We start from the raw sequence: 22210 nt of genomic DNA, 5'->3' as shown, positions 1-22210 counted from the left end.
TTAAGGAACTGCCCCCCCCCCCTTCCTGCTCCAATGGAGCAGCCCTTGATTTTATTTTCCCTCCCACACCTGGCATTTTGGCCTCTGGAGGCCCGTATAGCACAACAGGCGTTTCCTGGGGTTGAATCCAGCCTCAGGGTAGAAAAATTTCCAAACAGACTCAATATTTTCTGCCATTTATTGGATCTTTGTAAACTAGGACCAGAAATAAGGAGCTGGGGCCCTGCGCTCCTGCTCTAATTTGAGGCTTGCGCTCCCCCAGGCATTCTAAGAAAGAGGGTGGGGAAGATGGGGAGGAAGGGGAAGGGGTGGGGTTTAACTGAGGCCTGCACACCCTCAGGAGTATGATTCCCCCCCCCGCCTCCCCCCCGGACTGCTGAAAACGGGACAGATGCGAGTCCTCCCCTCACCCCAGGCCAATATTTCCTGGGAAACCTCAACGAGGACCAGAGCTGCCAAACCTGGTTCGGCTGCTGGGAGCTAGCGCCCCCTCCTGCCAAGGGGCGTGGGGGCAACACGCCCTCGCAGGACCTCCGTTTTAGTTTTCGCACCCGGGCACTCTTGATATTTGGGTGTGCGTCTGTTGGGAGGCTTGGATAAAAGAATAGGCGCTGGAGAAAAATGAGGGAGGCCAGGCAGGGGCTGCTCGTGGTGACGGTGACGAAAACACTGGACACTTTGTGAAACCCAGGCCTGGCGGATTTCCCCCACCTCCCCCTCCCTCGGCGCCCGCGCTACGGGGGCGGGGACCCCGCGCTCTGCCGCGCTCTCCCTCTCCGCGCCGGGATGGGGAGTGAGCGCAAGGGCTCCGGAGGCGCGACCGCGAACCGCGGCGCCCCCGCTCGCTCGCCGGCTCGCTCTCCCTCCTCCTCTTCGCCGCCGCGACTCCGCTAAGCTGTCGGAGCGCTGGGGCGGCGCGGAGAGCGCCCGGGCGGGAGCGGGAGCGGGAGCTGGAGCGGGAGCCGCGAGGGGTGCGCGGCGGGCGGCCGGGAGGCTGCGGCGGGGGAGCCAGCAGGTGAGCAGCGCCGCGGGGCGCCGGGCGGGTGTGGGGTGGGTGGGGCGGGGGCTGCGGGAGGAGGCGGGTCTGCGCGCGGGGCGGTCTCCTCCCCCTGCTCTGACGCGAGGCCTGTGGCTCTCGGGGAGGAGGGGCCCGGCTCCGCGCTCCCCGGGCTTCCCCGGGCTGGAGAGCGCGCCCGAGTGCCGCCGCCCGCACGGGGAGCCGCTTCCCGGCGGCTGCGGCAGCGCAGGAGGATGCTCGCGGCGAGCCGAGGTGAGGCGCGGCGGGGCCCCAAGTTCGGCGCTGGCAGGTGCCCGGCGGGGACTCGGCGCCCGGACACCCGGGGCCCCAGGGAAGGCTCCTGGGGCGCCGCTCGAAGGAGTTTGGATGAGGGTGCCGCGGGGACGGCGGCTGCAGTTTTCCTCCACTTGCTGGGGGAAAGAGGCGACCTCTGCTCCTTCCTTGTGGCTCTCCCTCAGAACCCCAATCTCTTTACTTCCGACCGCGCGCGATCCTCCTGCAGCCCTGCTCCCCCAAACACTCGTCTCTCCGGGACTCCCTGCACCCTCCTTCCTCCTGCGCTTTCGGCTGTAGCCATGCATGCGCCTCGGTCTCGCGCTCCAGAAGCCACTCGGTGCTCCCGAGCCCTCCTCGCTGCGTCGCTCGCGGCGCTCCCCGGCCGGACCCGCTCTTCACTCCCCTACAGCCCCGCAGCGCTACGGTTCTGCCCGACCTGCGGGAAAACCGGCGCGGTCTCGGTTACCCCTGTCCTTCCGCGGACAACCTCAGAACTACACTCCGCGTCTTCCCCGACCCAGACCCTTCCCTGGCCCTCCGTCGACTCAGTTCTGGGTTGCACCCCCCTACATTCTTCTCCCCAGTTGTCCCGCAGCCCCTACAGGTCGCCTCCCCAGCCCGTCCCTCTGGCTTGTTTCTGCTCCAGACTCCACGCTCTGCTTCGGATGCAGAGCTCAGGGTGTGTGTGTGTGTGTGTGTGTGTGTGTGTGTGTTTGGGTTTTTCCCTTCCCCTACTAGGGAAACTTTAAAATCCCTGTGGTTTGGCTCCTAAAGAAACCCTGCGAGGAGGGCTCAGCCGCGGAGAAAACCTGGAGTCAGGGAGTCAGAGATGGGGGGAGGTTGTGTCTCGGCGTCGGAAAGGGGCCGTTGGCTGAGTGTACAAAGTATATTTCCAAACGACGGTGCTCGCCGCAGCCGGGACTCTCCCTCCCCCGCCGCCTTCGTCCTGCGAAGTATTGTGACCCCTGGTGGGAGGGCGCGTCCTTTTGGTGGTGCTTGCGGACCCGGCCGGGTTGGAGGGGTGGGGGTGCCCCCGGCGAAGCTGACTGTCGCGGCTGCTGCGCTTCGCTTCTGCATAGCGCTCCGCAGGACCCGCCAGACTGCACGTCTCACTCCCTGTAAACTCCCCTCCACCCCCAACTGCCGCGCACAAGTCTTCATTGTTGGGGGTCTGTCTGGGCACTTCCGCCTGGGCTGGGCGAGTCTGAAGGAATGGGGTAGGGTAGGGGTGGGGGGCCGGGGGACTTGGCGACCGCGGTCAGGCTCCTGCCGGCTGCTCCTGCGCGGCCCGCGGAGGGGAGAGCGCCGCGGCGCGGGCGTGTGCGGGCTGCGGCGTGTCCACAGGGTGGGGTGCGCGCCCGCGTGGGTGCGTGTTCGGAGGCCGGCGCACGCCTGGGCTTAGCTCCTTTAGAAGGAGGGTCGAGTGGAAAGCTTGCAGAAGCGAGCGCTTTGGCTGCCCCGGAGTGGGGCGGGCGGTGGGGTCCTCCGAGGTGGGAGCTAAAGTGTGGTCCGGAGCGAGTTGCTGGGACCCGAGAGAGAGGACCCGCTGCCCCTTGTCCCTCCCTCCTCCTCTCCTACTGGCCCGTTCCATACACTTTCACGATGTTTATGGTTTTGAATAAAGGCCTTGTGGGGGCTCTGCTGACACTTTATAACGCTTAACATGCTTTTAAGTAATCATATAAATTAAAGGTAGCTTGCGTTCAGAACCCCCTAATTATCCGGTTCACGTCTGTACATTTATGCGCCAATTATAGGTCTTTGGGAAATCCATAACATTACAAACCCTCCCCACCCCCCGAATTAGCGCCCATTGTTTTTGTTACCTCTACGATGAGGGATTCTGGCTGGAACCCGGAATGGCACGCGAGTGCAGGTAGATGCGTGGGGGGAGGAGAGGCTGGCTGGAGCGGGAACGCTCACCGCCCCCACCCCCACCCCCCTCTTTCACTTTCTATCCTGCCAAGGCATGGTGACAGTTCTGGGATCTAAAAGGGATCCGGGATTTTCTTGATTTCCTATTGAGAAGGGCGAGCTAATCAAAACTGCATGAAAAGTCAACTTCTGAGCAATCAGAAGCTGTCTGCTGACGTCCTTGATTGAAACCCCGGCATCCAAATGGCGAGTTGAAGAACTCGGGGACGCGGCTTTTGAAGCGCCTTTGTTCTTCCCGTACACTGAGGCCCCGTAAAGGTTTAGGAAGTTCAGAATGTGGGGATGTGAAAGACTGACATTGTAACTGTTTGGCCTCGCTGAGAGGATCTAAAGGGATGAGAGAGGAGGCCGAGGCGGGAAGTGGAAACGTTGTTACTGTCTTCTTGGGAACAGTGCCCCTATCGAGTGGGAATTCAGTTCTACACATCAAATTGGCAATTAAAGCTCTTCCTACAGCAGATTTAGAAGATGGTTTTTAGTAGGTTTTTTTGTGTTGGTTTTTTTTTTTTTTTTTTTGGCGGTGGTTTGCTTAAGGTCTGAATAGGCATATCTGAAACATTTAATCATGTTCATTGTATTCAACAATAAAATCTGAATAAAAATTACTTATTGTTGATGAAGCTCATCTCTCAAGCTGTGTCACAGTATGTTTCATTTGCAAGACGTAGCATTGTGCGAGGCTGCCAGGAAGAGATGCTATCACTCATTGTTCATTTTCCCTTCCCAAAGCCAGGCAGGAATATGCTGCTTCGCTCCCCTTTGCCCTCCAAAGTAATTTTTCTGAAATGGGTGGGTGTTTGGCGTGGTACCTGATAGTACCACTGCAATCTTACAAATTGCAGTTGGTGGATTTCCGATGCCTGGAGCCACCCTGCAGGCCGATGAAGAATCTAATTGAGGCAGCATTTCATTTTGATAATTCACTCAAGTCAGACGTTTTGTTTTTGCTGGGTTTTAATCCTTCTCTGAAACTAATAAAGCTAACGAAGCCGGAAAATCACAGTTTATGTATTTTGGATGGCACTTTTAAAAACTGCCTAAATCGAAGGCCGCTTTCAATGCTGTTGAGAAAGAATGACCACTAGTGATTGAGGATAAATCACTCAGAATCTCAGCTTCATCATTTGCAAAACAGGGACAGTATTATCTACCTTGTGGGTCTTTGAGCAATTTTATAGGGGAAAGTGCCTCACTGGATGCTTTGGTACACAGCAGGCTTTCAGGAGAGGGTAACTTTTAGCAATAGAGAGCGTGGAATTCTGCTGTGGAGAGACAGTGGCATTTGGAATTGGAAGGCCAGGGTTGAATTCAGGTACTTTCTGACTTTGACATGTTTGGCAAATCACTTTTCTTATTAATAAAAACAAGAATAATTAACCTTTTTGGTACCCCTTTAAGTACTTTGCATGCATTAATTTATTCTTTAAATAACCCTAGGAAGTGGATACTCACATTCTCATTTCCATTTGATTGATACGGAACCTGGGAAACAGAGAGTTGGTAACTGGCCCAAGGTAACAGAGCTAGGAAGGTATAGAACTAGGACTTGTATTCGAGCATTCTGGTCCAAGGTCTGCCCTAATTACTGTTTTATGCTGCCTCTGAGTGAAGAGGTGATCTCAGCTATCTCCCAGGGGGTTGTAAAATCGAATGGGGACTAGTGGTGTAATAGGTGATTAGGAGTCTGGACTTGGGTACTAGACTGCCTGGGTTCAGACCTCAACTGCCCCAGTCCCGCCGGCTGTGTGGCCCTGACCAACTTACTTAACTTCTCTGTGCTTCAGTTTTCTTTATCATAAAATAACAGCACCTGTCACGTAAGATTGTTGTGGGGGTTATAGGACTTAACACAAAGTGCTTAGAATAGTACCTAGTGTGTAATATTTAGCTATTAATATTATACTTTAAATGAGATAAAATCCTTCCCTGTAAAAAAAAATGTTTTCTATTTGTAATTGATACACTGAGCCCTAAGTATCCTAATAGTATCTTTTTTTTTTTTCCCCTAACCATGGGGTAGAGAATAAAAGATATATTTCAGCATTTCAGGCAGAAGTTTTGTTTTATTTAGTATTTCTTTGAATATTATCTCTCTTTATGAAGAGAATCTGGACACATACTTAATGCTAAAATCTCCCCGCTATTGCACTTTTCAGCAATTATTTTCAGGGAAATAAAATGACTATTTGACTGATTGAATTCTAGAATCAGATTAGTCAATTCTCCCAATTTACAGATTGGAAAACAAACCACACTTGGGGAGATACATAACTTTACACCTGAGAGGCACTATCAGAACCCAGAATTATTGGACTCTTTGTCCAGTGCTCCTTCCTCAGGACCAGAATGCCTCTTCTACCAGAACAGAGAAGTGGCTTGAAAATACACTGTAAAAATAAAAATTGGAGGTGGGGAGGTATTGCCAGGCTAAGAGCAGGAGCCAGCCAGATGTTCTGTTCTGAAAAAAAAAAAGAGTATCCAGTAGAAAAATGAAACCCCTCTGCTGGTAGTCCAGTTATATGCATGAGAACTAGCACTGAACTCAGTCAGTGAAACGTGTGTCAGGGTAGGAACCTGTGTTAAAAAAAATAAACAAACATTAAGTCACCCAATGACTTGAACACTTCCCTTAGGTTGGAGAGCAAATGATCGGGCTTCTTTTTCTGTGAGATGCTTTTTGTATATTTCTTTCATTTAGCCCTCAGACGGGGGAAAGGTTTTGGTTCAGAAATCACAAAACTCCTCTGGCTTCTAGTTCATGAAATATGCAGCATATTCTATTGGAAAGAAATTGCCAGCTTGCTTTTATTATTATTATTATTATTTTATTTTATTTGAGCCTGACATATAGCCAATCTACAGTGCCAGTGGGGGATTCTCATAAAGAAAAGGGAAAACAAATAAAATTCTGCTGAATAGAAGAACTCACAGCTAAAATGATAAAAGTTTTGTGGCGGTGAAGATGGGTTTAGCTTATGGGATGAAAATGAGAGGAGAGCCCTTTCAGATGGAGGTGACAAGTTCAGAGTGAACCCAGATCAGCTGTGTGTCCTGTCTGCCACGAGTCTTGCTAAGTTACCAACCCCCTGTGCTGGCTGTGAGCTTCATACCAATTTCTGATTCTCTCTGTTGGTCACTCTCTTCGTTTCTTGATTGGACTCATGATTTATTGGTTCATTGACCATCAGTTAGGCCATTCCTTTCTCTTTCTCTCTCTTTGTTTCTGCCTCAGAGTTTGTCTCTCTTTCATTTATTGTGTTTGTTTCTTTTCTTGTTAGTGTCACAATTGACAATAAAGACTGAAAAGTTATGAATATATTGAGAGTAGCTGGGAAAGGGAGGAAGCCAACTCCAGTCATGCACATAGACATCACTTCTATGTCCTTTGGACGCATATTTACTGAGCAGCTGCTTTGTGTCTGTCTGTGGCTCTGTGCTAGGCATTGTGAACGTGAACGGTGCCAAAATGCAAAGGTGCAGTCTCTGCCCTCTGGGCACCCAGCCTTCTGTACCTCCAGTGTGAGATGTGGTACAGAAAATATCTATACAGCACCGGAAGCTTCCAGAGAAGTGTTCCACCTGGAGGAAGGAAAGGGTAGGGAAGTACTGCAGAAGAGATTGCATTTCAGCTGGAAGCTGAAGGGTGACCAGGAGTTTCTCAGGGGTCGAAGGCATTCCCGAAGGAAAGAACTACTTGGGTAAAGACAGGAGGGCATGAAAGTTCAGTATTTGTTTGGAGATGGGCATAGCTGGGTGTGGCTATCATGTAGAATATGGGGCCGAAATGGATGATTTTATAGAGCATTTCCCAAAGCTACGTTCCAGGGAACACGAGTGTCCCCCAAGTCAGTTGTATTTCAAAAGAAAGAACATTTGGAGGGAAAAACACTCTGTGTTAAGAATGTTTGGACAGTACTGAGTTATATATCCCACTCCTAGTAAGACATGCTATTTACTCACATACCAGAGCTTCGGAGATTTCCTGCAGTAAAGAAACTCATTTACCTCATAAAGAATTTTCCACACTTCTTTGCCATAGAACCTTTGATTTCAAGGAGCCCCCTCCGTGTCTTATGAGATAGATTAGGGAAAATTAGGTAATCACTTATGATTTTTAGGAAGAATAATTCCTAATAATTTTTAGGAAGAATTTTTATCATAAAGTAGTGTGTGATTTGAAATGTAGTATAGTATATTTAACACATACAAAGAATATAAGTAACAATACTGTAAAAAACAAACAAAAATCCAAAAAACTCTGTACCTACCACTCAACTTAAGAAACAAAGCTGTAGAATGGAAGCTCCTAGTACCCTCTCCCTGATCACCTCTTTCCCTCCTCCCAGAGGTAAGGACACACTTAAAAAGAATTCCATTGAATTCTCATCCAGTTTATAGCTCATCATGACAAAGATAATAAATAGTTTTTTTATCCAATAAATGTGCAATAAAGGACATTATAAATTCTTTAAGGGAAGGAAATGTGGCTCCTCCTTTTAACAACAGTTCCTGAAATGTAGTAGATACTCAGTAAGTTTCTGCTGGGTTGAATTGAATTAAATGTGTGCAGCCTGATGTGCTTCATCAAGTTCATGCGGATAAAGAGATTGGTGTAAATTGTTTTCCATTGATAGCATTGAAATTCTTTGTGATCCGAGATCTTGAAAACATATTTTTGCTGTAATTCTTTTTTTTTGTAACCTGGATTTGGAAATGAATAGTAATAGATATTGAAAGCCATGGCTGTGTTTTCTTTTCTTCTTTTAAATTTATTTTTATTGTTGAAAGTAGTATAGATGTCCCCCTTCCCCTCCCCCCGCATTGATTCCCTCCACCCAGAATCCACCCCACCCCAGGCGTTCCCCATACTATTGTCTTTAAAAATCATTGATAGTCACTACTTATCCACATCTGTCCTGTTAAATAGCTGATTCAGTGGAGGTATCTACTTCCATTACAGAAAAATACGATAACTATAAGTGCTTTCCAACAAAAAGGAAATTTGTAAATTACAACGCTAATTAATTACTTAGTACCTGGACACCAAATACTTTGAGTGTCCTATCCTTGGGGTTCTGGAGAAATAACTTACTGTCCGTAATAGAATGTTACAATTAGGCACTCTCAGGCCAACAGGAGCATTTCTCTTGATGCATGCGCAGGATAGCCTCTTGAAAAAGCTCACATAGTCTAAAACATATGTCCTGTTTGGGTGACATTTTCCCTTTCTATTCTCTTATCCTATCACATATTGCTGCATGCATGTCAACATGTAGAACAAACGTTAGAATATTACGTGGGAAGCATGGTCGAAAGAATGAGAGCAGAAAGAAAGTGGAAGACTTCCAGGATCACTGGGGGAGGCTTTTTGTACTAAATCATGATTATTATGGGACAGAGCCGATTAGCTTTTCCCACGGGGATTGAAGTTGACCATGGCCGAGAATCTACCCTTAGGGTTTCTGCCTTTGATTTCACTGGTACAGATTCTCCTAGTAGCTTTGGGAGGAGTAGCAGTAAAATCATAGCAGATAGCAGAACAAGAGTTAACTTCGGGTGTGAACAGCCATAAATGATGCAAACACTGCACAGAGGGTAAGGGAGGGAAACCATGCGATTGCCCAATGACGGGTGCTGGTGCTTGTCCTGAACTGTGGGACACATTCTGAGCAGTGTTCCATGCATGCTAACAAAAGTTCTAAATATAAAACACAACCACTCAGATATACCCAAGTTAGACCATAAATGCTGATAATCCAGTTGCGGATGAAGTCAGAGATGGCCAGCCATATGCTGAATCCGAGCTGTGGCATGTACTGTGAGAACATCGTTCCAATGAACACACTAAGGTTACTGTGATTTATCCCCTTGAGGAGCTGAATAGATTTATAGACCACATAGAAGTTGGATTCCTGCCAACCTCCTGCTATCCAACTTCCTAATTTTAATGTAGTTGAATTTATCAATCTTTTCTTTTATGGTTAGTAATTTTTATGTCTTATTTAAGAAAGCCTTTTCTTTAACCTTGATGTCACAAAGATATTCTTTTTTTTATTATCTTCTAAAAGCTTTATTGTTTTGCCTTTTGCATTTAAGATCTATAATCCATGTGGAGAGAGAGAGAGTGTGTGTGTGTGTGTGTGTGTGTGGTGTGAGGTAAGAATGTGTTCTCATTTTCTTCCATATGGGAAAAAAATCATCCTGACACTTAGGGTCAGTTTCTAGGCATAGAAACTTTGCCCACTCTTTTGTCCACTCTTTCGCCCAAACCTCACGTCTTTATTCTTAAAGCTTTACAGTAAGCTTGGTGTCTGGCAGGACAGCTCCTCCACAGTGTCCTTCTTCAGAAGTGTCTTGGCTTTCCTTGGCCTTTTGTCTTCCATATACATTTTATAATCGTCTTTTAAAGTTACACAACAATAACCTTGAGCTTTGATTGGAGTGAGCATGGAATTTAGAGATTAATTTAGGAAGAATGACATCATGATGACATGGAGTGTTTTTTACTCATTTATTTGGTTCTTATTTATAACCGTCTCTCAATACCCATTATAATTTCCTTCATAAAGGTACACACTTTTGTTAGATTTATTTCCAGGTGCTTCATGTATTTTCAGTTGCTATATTGTAAATGCTAGCTTTAAAAATTATGCTTCCTACTTATGTCTTAGTTTTCCTCATGCTGCACCTGCCTTTCTTATTCCGGCTGGTGGGGGTGAAAGGGAGGACCCCGGCTGGTGCCTACTGAGCGCTTCCTAAGCATAGGTGCTTGACACGCTCTCATCTGAGACCCAGATCAGCCTCAAGGGAAAGGCTGTGGGTAGCCCAGCACCTCCGGATCACTTCCCTTCTTTATAGACTGACAGTGCAGAGGACGATGTCCTTTGTCCCCATGGGCCGTGGGAGCGCAGAAGTGACAAGTGAAGCCAGTGAGGGGGTGATCCATCCAAGTAGCAGCCAGTCTCCTTGTTCCATTGGCGGAGGTCTTTGAAAGACATCTCTGGTTTCCCATGGAGAGTGAGGGGATGTGCGAGGATGGCACAGACCTCTCCTGATTAGATACCTCTGGCACAAGTGACATGAGCCGGGGCCTGAGGGCCAGAGTCTGGCTCCAGACACACTGGTCTGGCACTGCAGGCAGGCCGTAGTCACCTGGCTGCCTGTGGCACACATTTCAGCTGGTAGGTACAACCTTATTTGACTTTCAGGCCTATCTCAAGTCAGTGAATATTATTGCCCCTTTCAGATGGGGAGCCACAGATCTAAGAGGAATGGAAGATGTGGCCAAGTAATCAAGCTGAGCTGGACCAGAGGCTCAGGTCTCCTTGTACCCATACCAATGCTCTTTCCACCTCTTGTTGACTTAAAATCCTCAAATGTATTATGATGATATTATAGTGAAATACCAGAAGCACTTTTCATTGGGGAGAAGACTATTATGCATGGAAATTATAGCTTATTCCTGTAAAAAGGGGATAATGGGGGAGATGTCTGATTATGGCCCATGTGTTGACTATTACTTGCCAATTGCTTCACCCCCCCCCCCCCCCGTCTCTCTCTCATTCCTTATGCCATTAATTCTTTCATAAGTCCACTCCCGCTCCTTTTGTCTCATTCAAATAATATTTATATTTTAGGATGTAGGGCAGATACTCAGTTCTCTCCAAAAGTTACCCCATGGCATCAGTGTTGATAAAATTTCAAATTGTCAAGTGCAGTGCCTCTTTCCCTCTTTTCTCATATCCGATCATCAGTGCATTTCATTGTCTTTTCTGGAATGAAGATAACACATACCATGCTAGTTTAGGTTGGTCTAAAAGAGGATCTCTCATAGGAAGCATGACTAGGGGATAGACCACTTGGTTAATTTGACAATACTGTATTTTCTCTTTGCCATATATGTGGGTTCATACCTGTGGGGTCAGACACCATTCTGTATACATTTGACGGCTGTAGGTATATCAGCAGAGAGCAGAGTTTTGATTGAGTAGCCATAAATCAACACAGCGGGAGGAAGGGGTTTGAATCCTGGACTAACGTTGCCCTCTTTAAAAAAAAAAATGACCATTCAGCATAGGCTGAGTCTAAGTGTGCCGCTCCCCTCTGCCTGCGTCTCCCAGCCATGGGCCTCCTTTTCGGGCTTCTTGAGCGCCAGTCTCTATTAAACACCACACTTCATTAAGCCTGCAATTGTTCTGTTACCATGGCCTCTTCTAAAGATGGAGAGTGCCTCAGGGGCGAGGTAGACTCGTCCTTCATGCCCCATGTGCTTGCTTTTGGAGGAAGTTCACCTTAAATACTCGCTGCCTTTAGTTCTAAAGTCCAGCATCGTTCCTTTATAGTGGAGAGAAAAGCATCTTTATAGTGAACTATTTTGAGTCTATGAAAACAAAGTAAATGCTTTCTGTTGTAATTTTAAACAGTCCTTTTGGAACATATTTTTAGGCCCATTTATTCCAAAACTGCCTTTTCTGTCCTGTGTTCCCTCCCTCTCTCCTTTTCCTTCCTTCCAGTTTTATACAATCAAATCAACAACAACAAAAGGGTTCTGAACCTAAAGGTTTATGGTGTGATTTTACAGCTACTCACATGTGCTGTTTCCCTCTCTTTCCCACACGCGCCGTTTCAGTGCAGGAGGAAGTATCTGGGGAGCAGTTGGAGGTGGACCTTGTAGTTCTGTCAGATCCTATAGTAACGTAAGGATTGTACATGGGATTCTTCGCATGCCGATCGTCAGCAGCTGACTTAAAATCACATCCTAGAGAGGAAACTCTGCCAGTCAGTATGTGTCAGGGGTGCAGAGCACCTCTGTGAGCCATCCCTGAACATACACCCAAGCCCGCATCAGCCACACCATGACTCCCAAGCAGAAGTGAACACTTTTAATCATATACACTGTGTCAGTGACAGTCTACTCAGGAGACAAGTACCAGGTGGCTTAAGAGAAAGAATTTAATGCAGGAAACTGGTTACAAGGTGCTGGAAGCCTTGAAAGTAATTGTGACAACGAAACAAAAGACCAAGACCCGCTCCAGCTCTGCAGGCACTGAGGGAGGCACCGAGAGCCCGGGAGGGGGGCTGGGGGAGCACAGCAAAGGCTGTGTGGTGGGAGCAGGCGCCACAGAGGATGGGCTGGCACCCGGCAGACACTCGGCCAGTTCTGGGGATGCTGCCTTGAAGCAGAAAGAGAGGGAGAGCAGGAGAGAGGGACCCTAGTTTCCCCTTCCCCTTCCTTCCTGTCACCTGCCAGGCTTTCCCATTAGAGCGACTCTTACTGGAAGCCATTGACCTGGGAGCCTGGGAAATACAGTTGGGATCAGCCTCCGGCCACACTCAACAGAGCAGGGGAAGGGGCCAGGAGGCAAAGAACTAGTTCACATGCCAGGAAAAGAATCTCTGACAGAAGTGTTTGTTAATATTGCAGAGCTAAAGAAAAACAATAAAGGGAAACACTTACTGCTCCTCTCCCCTCTCCACCCCTTTCTCTCGCACTTCCTTTGCAGAAAGCCGGGTTAGCTGTTTCAGTGCTGGGTGCCTGGTGAGTAGTGTATTAGAAGGAGGACCATACAGTCCATTTTCTGCAATTCCAAAATCTAAAAGCCTCTGAAAACTCTAAAAGCCTCTGAAAAAGAAGGGTTTTTTTTGTTTGTTTGTTTTTTAATAACTCATTTAGTGGCTAAACCTGATCTCTCCTGAACTGTCATGAGACTACTTATAATCTTTATTGACCTCTCTGAGTCCTAATAGCCCTACACGTGCTCAAGAGGCATTAATGAATTTGATTGCCAGGAGCCACCCCAAACCCAGGAAGGGGTGTTACAAATAAAAGGTAAGTGTGTGGTATAGGATATGCTGCTTTTCCAAAAGGCAAAATTAAACCTGTGTTCTGAACACATCAGACCCAGAGAATTTGAATGCAGAATAGTGAACCTGTATTTTAACACAACAGGGGGAGAATGAATGGAAACGTGGCCCTGTAAACTTGCAGTTCTGGGGTGGTGCCTCTCTGGAATCAGGGAATGCTGAGCCAGTTGACCCCTGGAGCCTGGCAGAACGGCCCGCTCGTTCTGTGGAAGAGGAGACTGTGAGGTTGGAGGCCTCGCACACCTGTCACAGGAGCACCAAGGGGTTAATAGTGGAGCTGGAACCATTTATTTCCCCTTTGCAGTGAGTGATGTTTTAGGTATGATCCTTTGGTTATGTTCAAACATTAAAATACTCGACATTTAGCTGGAATAAAGGAAGCCAGCAGGTGTACATCTTATATTTCAGTAGTATTCTGTGTGTGCATGCCCATGTGTACACACACACACACATACTCTCTTCAGATATCTTCTCCGTTGCTCTTCAGAAGAGCCCTGTCAGATAGGCAGGATGGGCATTATCCCCACTTTACAGATGGTCAAACCAAGGCTTGGCGTGGTTAGCAACTACTAGCTCTGTGGCCATGGGTGAGACCCTTAACTCCCGGAGCCTCAGTTGGAAAGATGAGTTCTTACAGGGTTGTTTCATAAATCAAAAGAAGTAACACCTGCAGCGCAGCGTGCCTGGTGCACGCTGACCTGGCACACATGGTGGTTCTTGCTGCCTCACCCCTCCACCCTCAGACAAGGGAAACATTGCAGAAAGTCACCCGGCTATGCCCTTTAAAAAGGACGTGCTTGAATACAATGAAGAGAACACTCTGTTTTTTGTTTGTTTGTTTTTTCAGCTTTAAGAAGACAGTCTTGACCTGATGCCACCCTGTGCTAATTTTCTCTTCCTTCCGAAACTGGGTCATGGTTTGCTGTGACCTTGGTGGCATCTCCTGTCTCCACAGGCCAGGATACAGTTTGGTACTTTGTCTACTCCACACCTGAGGGCAGGGGAAGCAGCCACCACCACACACAGGCAGTTTGCTGCAGAAAAGTACTTTATTTCTTGTCAGCACACAGGGGACTTGGTTTATCATAATTCACGTCAGATGGGCAAAATAAAATATTTTCTTTATCTGAATATTTTGTAAGATTAATAGAGCTGCATTCTTAGGGAAAGTTTATTAATCCATAACTTACAGAAAACTCCAGAGAAAGAAGATGTGAGCTCTGCTCTGCGGGTAGAGACGCCAGGCATGCCAGCGCTGGAGCTGAATTACGCATACATTATTCAGCCAGCTGCCCTTGAGGTGCGGCACAGGTTGCTGATGGGATGGCGACTTTGTCTTGGGCATGGTCTAAACAAACAGTTGTTTGCTTTTATTTTTAAATTGGGAGCATGTGAGAGAATAGGTGGCAACAGGTAGAATAATCACGGTCATCAGGATGGTCCTTGCCATCCCCTTGGCTGTGCTTCGGCTACATCGGACACAGAGGCATGTGCGTGGACCCTGGCTCCTTGGATGATGCCGCGGGCCCTGGGTTTCTGCTCTCTGCCCGATGGGGGTGGTGGTGCTGGCGGCAGTGATGATCGTGATGCTGAGGATCACTGTCATTTCATCCATTTACTCAGCATTTATCGAGCATTTGCAGGATACTGGCACAATGGTGGGCTCCGTGGTTATAGCCATTAAACAGGCACAGGCTCTCTTCTTATGACCCACAATTAGTCTGAGAAGCACAAATGAACAGCTAATATTGTGGTGACTAAATATAACCAAAAAAGTATTAGTTGAGATAAAAATTAAAAAAAGACATGGATTTTGCCAGGGTAAGGAAAGGTGAGCATTTAAGTTTTAAATATTTTGAAGGTGACTTGAAATTTGCTGGTGAGTCTTTTATGCAATAAATATGTTCCAGGTACTGTGCTGGGCTTACAGGGTGAGAGTGATAGAAACTATAGTTGCTCATACAGTATGTAGAGTCTACCAGGGAAGACGCCAAATTGATGGAGGCATGAAGGAGGCACGTGGTCAGGGGACCATGATAAAGGTTGAGATGGGCCCTTCGGTGTATGGGGAGCCCTAGGTAAGTTACTATGAATGGATCACAAGGTGGTGGGGTGGCAGGAGCCAGGGAAGGTGAGGCTGGGAGGTAAGCAGGGCCAGTTCAAGGAATAGTTCATCACCAGGTGTTTGCCTGAGATTGTCATTGGGTGAAATAGCCTTTTCCTAGTGTCACCTTCTCTGAAGTTGCTCAATTCTTCTGTTGCCTTGGGTCAAAAAGCAATCTAAAGAGAAATATGGTTATATTAGGTGAAGTGAGGGTGTGTCTGTGTGTATCAGGTGTGGTGCATTTTAATGGTCTCTCAGGCGTCTCCAGGTATGAGAACTGCAAGCTCAGGTGCCTGCAAGGGCCATGCAGTTGCTATTGGTGAGTGAAACAGTCAGGGGGACAGGCTGGGGAGCACCGGGTAAGCCACCATTCAGCTCAGCCGATAGTTGCAATGAGGGAATGCTGGACCAAAGCAGCCAGGTCTTCAGCTTTTTCAAGAAAAGCTAGGAGTCTCGTTTTTTAAATGTGACATCCCTCCGTTTAAAAATTTGGCACTACGATAAAATAACATTGATCGTCAGCTGTAATTGAAAAATGAGAAAAATAAAGTAAAAATTTGGCACTAAATCAGTTAAAACAGTACACACAAAATACATTTGTAGACTAAAGCTAACTGGTCTGTTGGAAGGTCAGTCCGTATACCAAGGGGTAAAGTGGGCGCTTCATAAAGGACGGTTTCTGCAAGACAGTTGAATGGTGGAAACTGGTCGCTCCTCATTTATTTTTGTGTTTCCTTAGTCACCTTGTTTGTTGTTCTTGATCAGATGCTCCTGATACAGGGTAAAACGACAGTAAAACCAGTGTCCATGGCAAGTCTGCCGTGTTCTTAGCTGTTCGCTGGACAGCACTGAGCCTCGGATCTAAGTCTCGGGCTGCCGTAATTAAGCTCGTTATGTGCTGCTAGCAAGGCAGAGCCCCACCGTGAGTCAAAGGAGTAGTTTAGGGTCTGTCAGTGACAGCCGTCTGTGGCTCTCTCATTTAAGGTTGAGACTCCCAGCCACTAAAGTATGCACATTTCAGATCAGAGTGAGAACATGAGCAACTGAGTAGTTATTGTGGAATTGAGCGAATGTCATAAATATTTATTTATCTTTTTCATAGCTGGCATAAAAATGTTAGGATATAAAAAAGTTGTTCAGTATAAAAACAACAGGAAATTCATTGGCTCTACATCTCCTGAGTGCGTGTGTCTCTTTGGGTTTTCATTAGCGTCTAGCAATATACTTTGAGAAATTAGATTTGAGCAGAAGCTCCAGCAGAATATGAAAGCTCCCAGTGTTCATAATTAACCCGTTATCAGCAAGGATCCGTTGCACACCGCAGTCATCCTTTGCCCATACAGGAGTGGTAGTCAAATTCAATGAATTTTTCTTTCAGAGTTTTTTTTTCTCCTTAAGAAATAATCTTTTGTTTAGTGAGTTTGGGAAAGACAAAAGAGTATAAAAGAGAAAAAAGTCACTTATAATGTTTCTAACCAGAGGCATCCCTGTTAATGTTTTGCATTGCAGGGGTAAAGAGGCTGGAGTTTGAGGTCAAACGAGCATCGATGGGTCTCAGTCCAGGCTCCTCCATTTATTTAATCTTGGCAAGTCTTATTTTTCTCATCTGTAAAATAGAACTAAATATATTATTTATTTTATTCAATATTTTTATTATTAACCCAGATAATGCATAGTGAGCATTTAACATACTACTTGGCACATCAGAAACATTTTTAAAATGAGCTATTATGATTATTTTTCTATTCTTTTTGCACAAACAGCTCTGTGAAGTTCATTTTGTCAATACACTATTTTTTCTTTTGTGAAAAAACAACTCACATTGTTCCCATATCTTTTTAAAAAAACATTATCTAAATGTCCTTTTTAATAGTTATATAATATTTCATTACATGCCTGTGTCGTCATTTTACTCTTTCCCCGGATATTTAAGTTGGTGTTCATTCTTTTTTATTACAAATATTTTTTTGATGAATATTTCCGTTCATAAGTCTTTTGTGGCAGCTTGATTTCTGGTGATTAGGGTGTCTACACCATGCAGGTGGAATGGGCAGAATAATGCCAGCATTTCCCATTGGAAATTTTGACGATGGTGGAAATGTTCTGTATCTGCACTGTCCAGTTAGCCCCACTTAGCTAGTGAGCATTTTAAATGTAGTGTAGTTTGTGTGCTGACAAACCGAATTTAAAAAAAGAAATGAACACTATTTAATTTTACTTTAAATAGCCCCATTTGTCTAAAGGCTACCATATTGGACAGCATGGGCTTATAGTGTCCTGGTTCAAAGTGTGGAGCAGACTTAGGCTACGATTTTGTTTTTTTATACAGACATACCCATAGAACATTTAGCTTTTTCTTCAGGCCTTTTAATCTCTGATGGACTGTCTCAAGATACTGTATCTTCCCTTTTTGTATGTACATTCTTTTTATTTTGATGGAAGGTTGGTAGAGGGTGTCTCCCATGCCTGCTACCATGTTACGTTAGAAATCTGAATTTAAAATGTTGGCTCTGTGCGGACACTTCAGGTTGTCAGGGACAAGAAGTTAACTCAGTATGACTTCAGTCTAAAAGGGAATTTCTTGGCTCATATAACCAAGCCCAGGTGTGCTCTGGCTGCAGGCTTGGTTAGTTAGAGGGGAGGCTCAGTCAGCCTTGTTTCCACGTGCCAGCTTTGCTTTCTCTGTATTGGCTTTGTCAGAAAGCTGTCCCAAAGCAGGGACAGGCATGGCCACCAAGAGTACAGGATTACATCTTGCTAGCTTAGTAACCCTGGCACAAGGAGAGAGCTTTTCCCCCAATAGATCCACAGAACGATGTAGGGCTGGCTCTGAGCAGACTTGTTTTAATTCCTGAATCAGTCACTGTGGTCAGGTTGGGGAGGTAGCATTCATGCCCGCTGGCCAGATGGTGAGGTCAGCCCCACCCAACTACATGCACTAAAATTGGGATGAGAGGATGATACCCTAAAGGAAGATCAAAGTGGGAAATGTGTGATTGGCAGGCGGGCAGACGCAATGCAATGATGCTCACTGACCGGCATCTTTGACGCGTTCTTGGTTCCCCCAATCTCTTCTTAGGGAAGTCACTTTGTTGGAGGAGGGGGACAATTTTCTGTCGTGCGAATTGCTATCAATTTACATGGCGGGCTTTTATCATTTAATGGGACCATTTCCTTATCTAGAGGAGGGTCCTGAGATGCGTCTTCCAGTTATGAAAGCATCGGGATGTTTGGATTGCGTCTGGTCTTGCTCCCTCTGTTTGTGCCAGTGTGCTCACAGGCTCATCCCTCCTCTCTAGGGAGTAGGTAACTATGCTTCAGAGAGTTAACAAGGTAAGTAAATCGATGCATCTATTGTGATTATTTTTCTTTATGAATAAGGCAGAAGGTATATTGCCTGAACCCCTTCCTAGAACTATGGAATGAAAGCTGATGGGATTTGCATGTCGGAGCCCGGATAATCTAGGAGTCCGTTAGAGTGGGGCCTCCAGCCCCCAGCTGGTGTCTCGCAGCAGTATCTTGGGACTTATGTGCGTAATTAAACCTTTCCTATTAGTAATTACAAAACGGGCCTCACTGCCCTTAAAGGTGACTGTACCGTATCAGATCTTCATAAGAGCATGAAGCTATTTATTTCATCAGAAAAATTCATGTAAAAATATTTTATTAATATTCCAATTTTCTGATTCCGCTCATTGTGCAATAAAATGTGGTGACTGAAACAGTTTCCTTTTTACTGTTCTTGCTCAGCTTCGTAGGAGAGGTTGAAGTTTTGTCGTACTGTTCGTGTCAATTTTCCTTTAAACTCTCCAGCATAAAGCATGTCAGCAAATTAATATTCCCTGACTCCGAGATGAGATTGACCTCATAGATATAAGTTCGTTTCTTGTCCTAACATTTACTGTACCGTGAAATTAGGAGTCTTTTCCTTTATCTGGCTATATATTTTTACTTCATTTTCTTTGTGGCAGGAGTGGTGGTAGGGACCTCAATTTAGATACTGTGTCACCCTAACGTATTATCAGCTTTTAACTAGTCAGTCGTCACTGTACAACGAAGCAGGCAGTGCCGGGAACGCAGCTCACTTTTTAGTGCCCTTCCATTCCAGCTGGGGTATGGAGAAGCTCCCCATATTTAAAGGGGCTGAAAACATGGGACTCAATCTTACTGAAACCCTGGGGTCCTCTGCTGAGTCACCTGTGCTGAACTGAGTTACCTATGTACAGGTAAAAGAAATGAAGCGCTGATGGGCTGTATCTCAGGGAGTCCTAGGCTACAATAGAACATTCGGGTTCTATTATCAGATCAGTTAGAAGATCTGTGTCCGTGAGCTACTTCCACGACTTCTTGGGGCCTTCACATTCTCAATTGAGAAAGGAGGGTTTGGATGAACGATCTCTAACATCCCTGCCCACTGTAACCCTCTGATTTTATACACACTTTGTTCACCTGTAACAATACCTAATGACTGGTGTATAGTTTGGAGTTACATGCACATGCCCTCCCCTCTTCCTCTCTAGCTTCCCCAGGTTCCCTCCACCTAGGCTCTGTCTGCCTTTGCTCTTAATGTACTTATAAAAAAATCTTCACCCAAGGACATGCTTAGAGGAAGTGGGAGAGAGAGAGAGACAGGGGAGGGAAAGACATGAGAGAGGAGGAAGGAAGGAAGGGAGGGAGGGAGGAAGGAAGGAAGGAAGATCGGTCAGTGTGAGAGAGAAACATCAGTTGGTTGCCTCTGTATGTGCCACAACGGGATAGAACCACAAACTGTGTATGTGCCCTGACAGGGCAACCGGCAACCCTTCGGTGTGCAGGACGACACTCAACCAACTGAGCCACTCTGGCCAGGCCTTAATGTACTTTTTACAAATGATTTCATATATCACAGTGGGTGTTTTTATGTGTCTTATCTTCCCCACAAGGCTGTGAGTTCCTTGAGGGCAGGTGCTTTTTCATATATATGTTTCCATATATGAAAAGCATTTTGCTCTGAGACTCCCAATACATATCTGGCAACCACAATTTAGAGATCTTACAGGGAGAGACAAAAACAAATACAGATACAAATATGTGTGAAAACTCCTGTATAGTTTTGGCGAAATTGCTTAGGTACTGACACCATGTAAAGGTAGCTCAGTAGTTTCTCGGGGAGATTTCTTTTTAATGTATATGACATGCCCAGTTTTTGCAGTTGCTTGGAGAGGTAAATCATTTCATGCACATAATGGAATCCTTTTCTACATTTCTGATTCCTCAGCGCCTTATGGTAGGGCCATGCTCTGTTATTTTCCATCCTGTCTAAATGTGACCTTTTGGGGGATCAGGTCATTTTGGTGCTTTTAAGACAGAAAAGAGAGCTCCCTTCTCCCGGGTGTATTGATGTTCTGGGATTGTTTTTGCATGGACTCCAGGAGAGCTAGTCGGCAAAGCAAGACAATGTGAACGCATCTCCCCAAATCAATGCGAATTGAGCTGTCCTCTAGAAAATTCGGTTTGAGCCACATCAGCGTCAGTGCCTGAGACTGAATAAATCCTGTTTTGTGATTGCACTGTGTAAGAATGGTGTAATGCGTCTAGATGGGCACCAGCCACGACCGCCTCTTTTTCCTCAGCATTACTAAGTGGTAATGCCGTGGGCTCCTGTGAGAAGTGTCGCAAACACAGAGCCCGGACTGCATGAGATAATTTAGGGCCCGCACTTGGGAAGTCTCCGTGGACCGGTGTAAGATGTTATCATTAACCAGAGACAATGGGGAAAACATCCTCCGTGGCTTTTTTTTTTTAGAAAAAAGACTGATACTGGCAGGGAGCACTTAAGTAATCTTGCCGCACACAGTGTCCTGTAGGTTCACCACGTTGCTGTGGAAAGACCCTCCAGCGGGGGAGGTCAGGGGTGGGTCAGGGCCTTTCATAACCTTTGTTCCTTCAGCCCCTTAAGGGAGTGCCTACTACTCGCCAAGCACCATTGGAGGTCCAGGGGGTGGGGGCTGGAGTGTTTGCGTAGTACCTCACAGCCTGAAAGCCTGGTTTTTCATCTTCTCCACCTCCAATGCTGAGAATTAACCAGAAAATAAGCGCTCCAGCACTGACGACTGTTCGTGTCTCACACAGACTTGCCGCCCCTCGGGAGCGGTGTTTCCCAGCCCCAGCGGTTCATACTGGGAGTGAGCTCTCCCAGGGATGAGCCCTTGGAGCTGTCAGACACCAGCTCTATTTTAAGTTTGAAAGGAATTTAAATGGTAATTTTAAAGGCCCTCTTATCTCCTAATCCACTGAAAACTGCCCATAATTTGAATTCCTTGAGTGCTGGGCCTAGGCAGCCACGCGGTCAGCCAGTGAGGACCCGGAGTGATGGGAAGGTAGGACAGGCGTGAGAATTCAGTGCTGTCCATTTTAGAGCAATTAGCCTTTTCATTTTAACACCGGCTCCTGATGTCTTAGATTTGCAGGGTCTTCATTGCAAAGCAAGAACCTCGCAGTTAATTGAGTCCATTCGGTCTGTTATGACTGGAGTTGATGCCTATTACTTTTCTACCCTGAACGTGAATGATCAGCTTTCATGGAGAAACAGCAGTAGATTCGATCTGAGCTCTGCAGCTTACTAGCTGTGTGTCCTTGGGCAAGTCACTTTACTTCTCTTGGCCTCACTTTTCTTATCTGTAAAGTGAGGGCCTTTTACCTTTGATGTTCTAGGGTATAGAGATAGGATTCTGGTCGTCAGCGCTGTGCTCCTTAGACCAGTGAGCTGATGAGAGGCCTCTGGGTCACATGTACTCTACGAGCTACTGGGGTTCTCAGCCTTGGCCTGCCTTCTAAAGCATATATGCCTATTATCCAAGTACATATGCCTGCCAGTGCCCTAATTTAGTTCACAAAATAATGTAAGCCTAAAATCCCAGGCTTGAATTCATATTAAATTTTTATTTAATTAGGGCAATCTCATTTTGAGATCAGGAAACTACTCCATCCTTCCATTCATCATGTTAGTCTCTTATTCAGTATTTATTAATATT

The 22210-nt window shown here is 46.2% G+C and overlaps 1 protein-coding gene across 8 annotated transcripts in view; it reads left to right on the top strand.

Moving 5' to 3' along the window:
* Positions 1 to 1179: 1179 nt before the first annotated feature.
* The window catches only part of DAB1 (DAB adaptor protein 1), a 314945-nt gene continuing 293914 nt past the window's right edge, over positions 1180 to 22210 (top strand). For 5 of the 8 annotated variants that reach the window (XM_087820471.1, XM_087820469.1, XM_087820468.1 and 2 more), the window contains exon 1: positions 1181 to 1270. The gene's annotated coding sequence lies outside the window, so the exon portion shown is untranslated. Of the gene's footprint in view, positions 1271 to 22210 lie in introns of all 8 variants that reach the window. The other 3 variants (XM_087820466.1, XM_087820467.1, XM_087820464.1) reach the window with 1 other exon arrangement.

Source organism: Miniopterus natalensis, chromosome 9 (genome assembly GCF_054644295.1).
Source record: "Miniopterus natalensis isolate mMinNat1 chromosome 9, mMinNat1.hap1, whole genome shotgun sequence".
Taxonomy (NCBI): domain Eukaryota; kingdom Metazoa; phylum Chordata; class Mammalia; order Chiroptera; family Miniopteridae; genus Miniopterus; species Miniopterus natalensis.
This window is presented reverse-complemented; position numbering and strand designations above follow the sequence as displayed.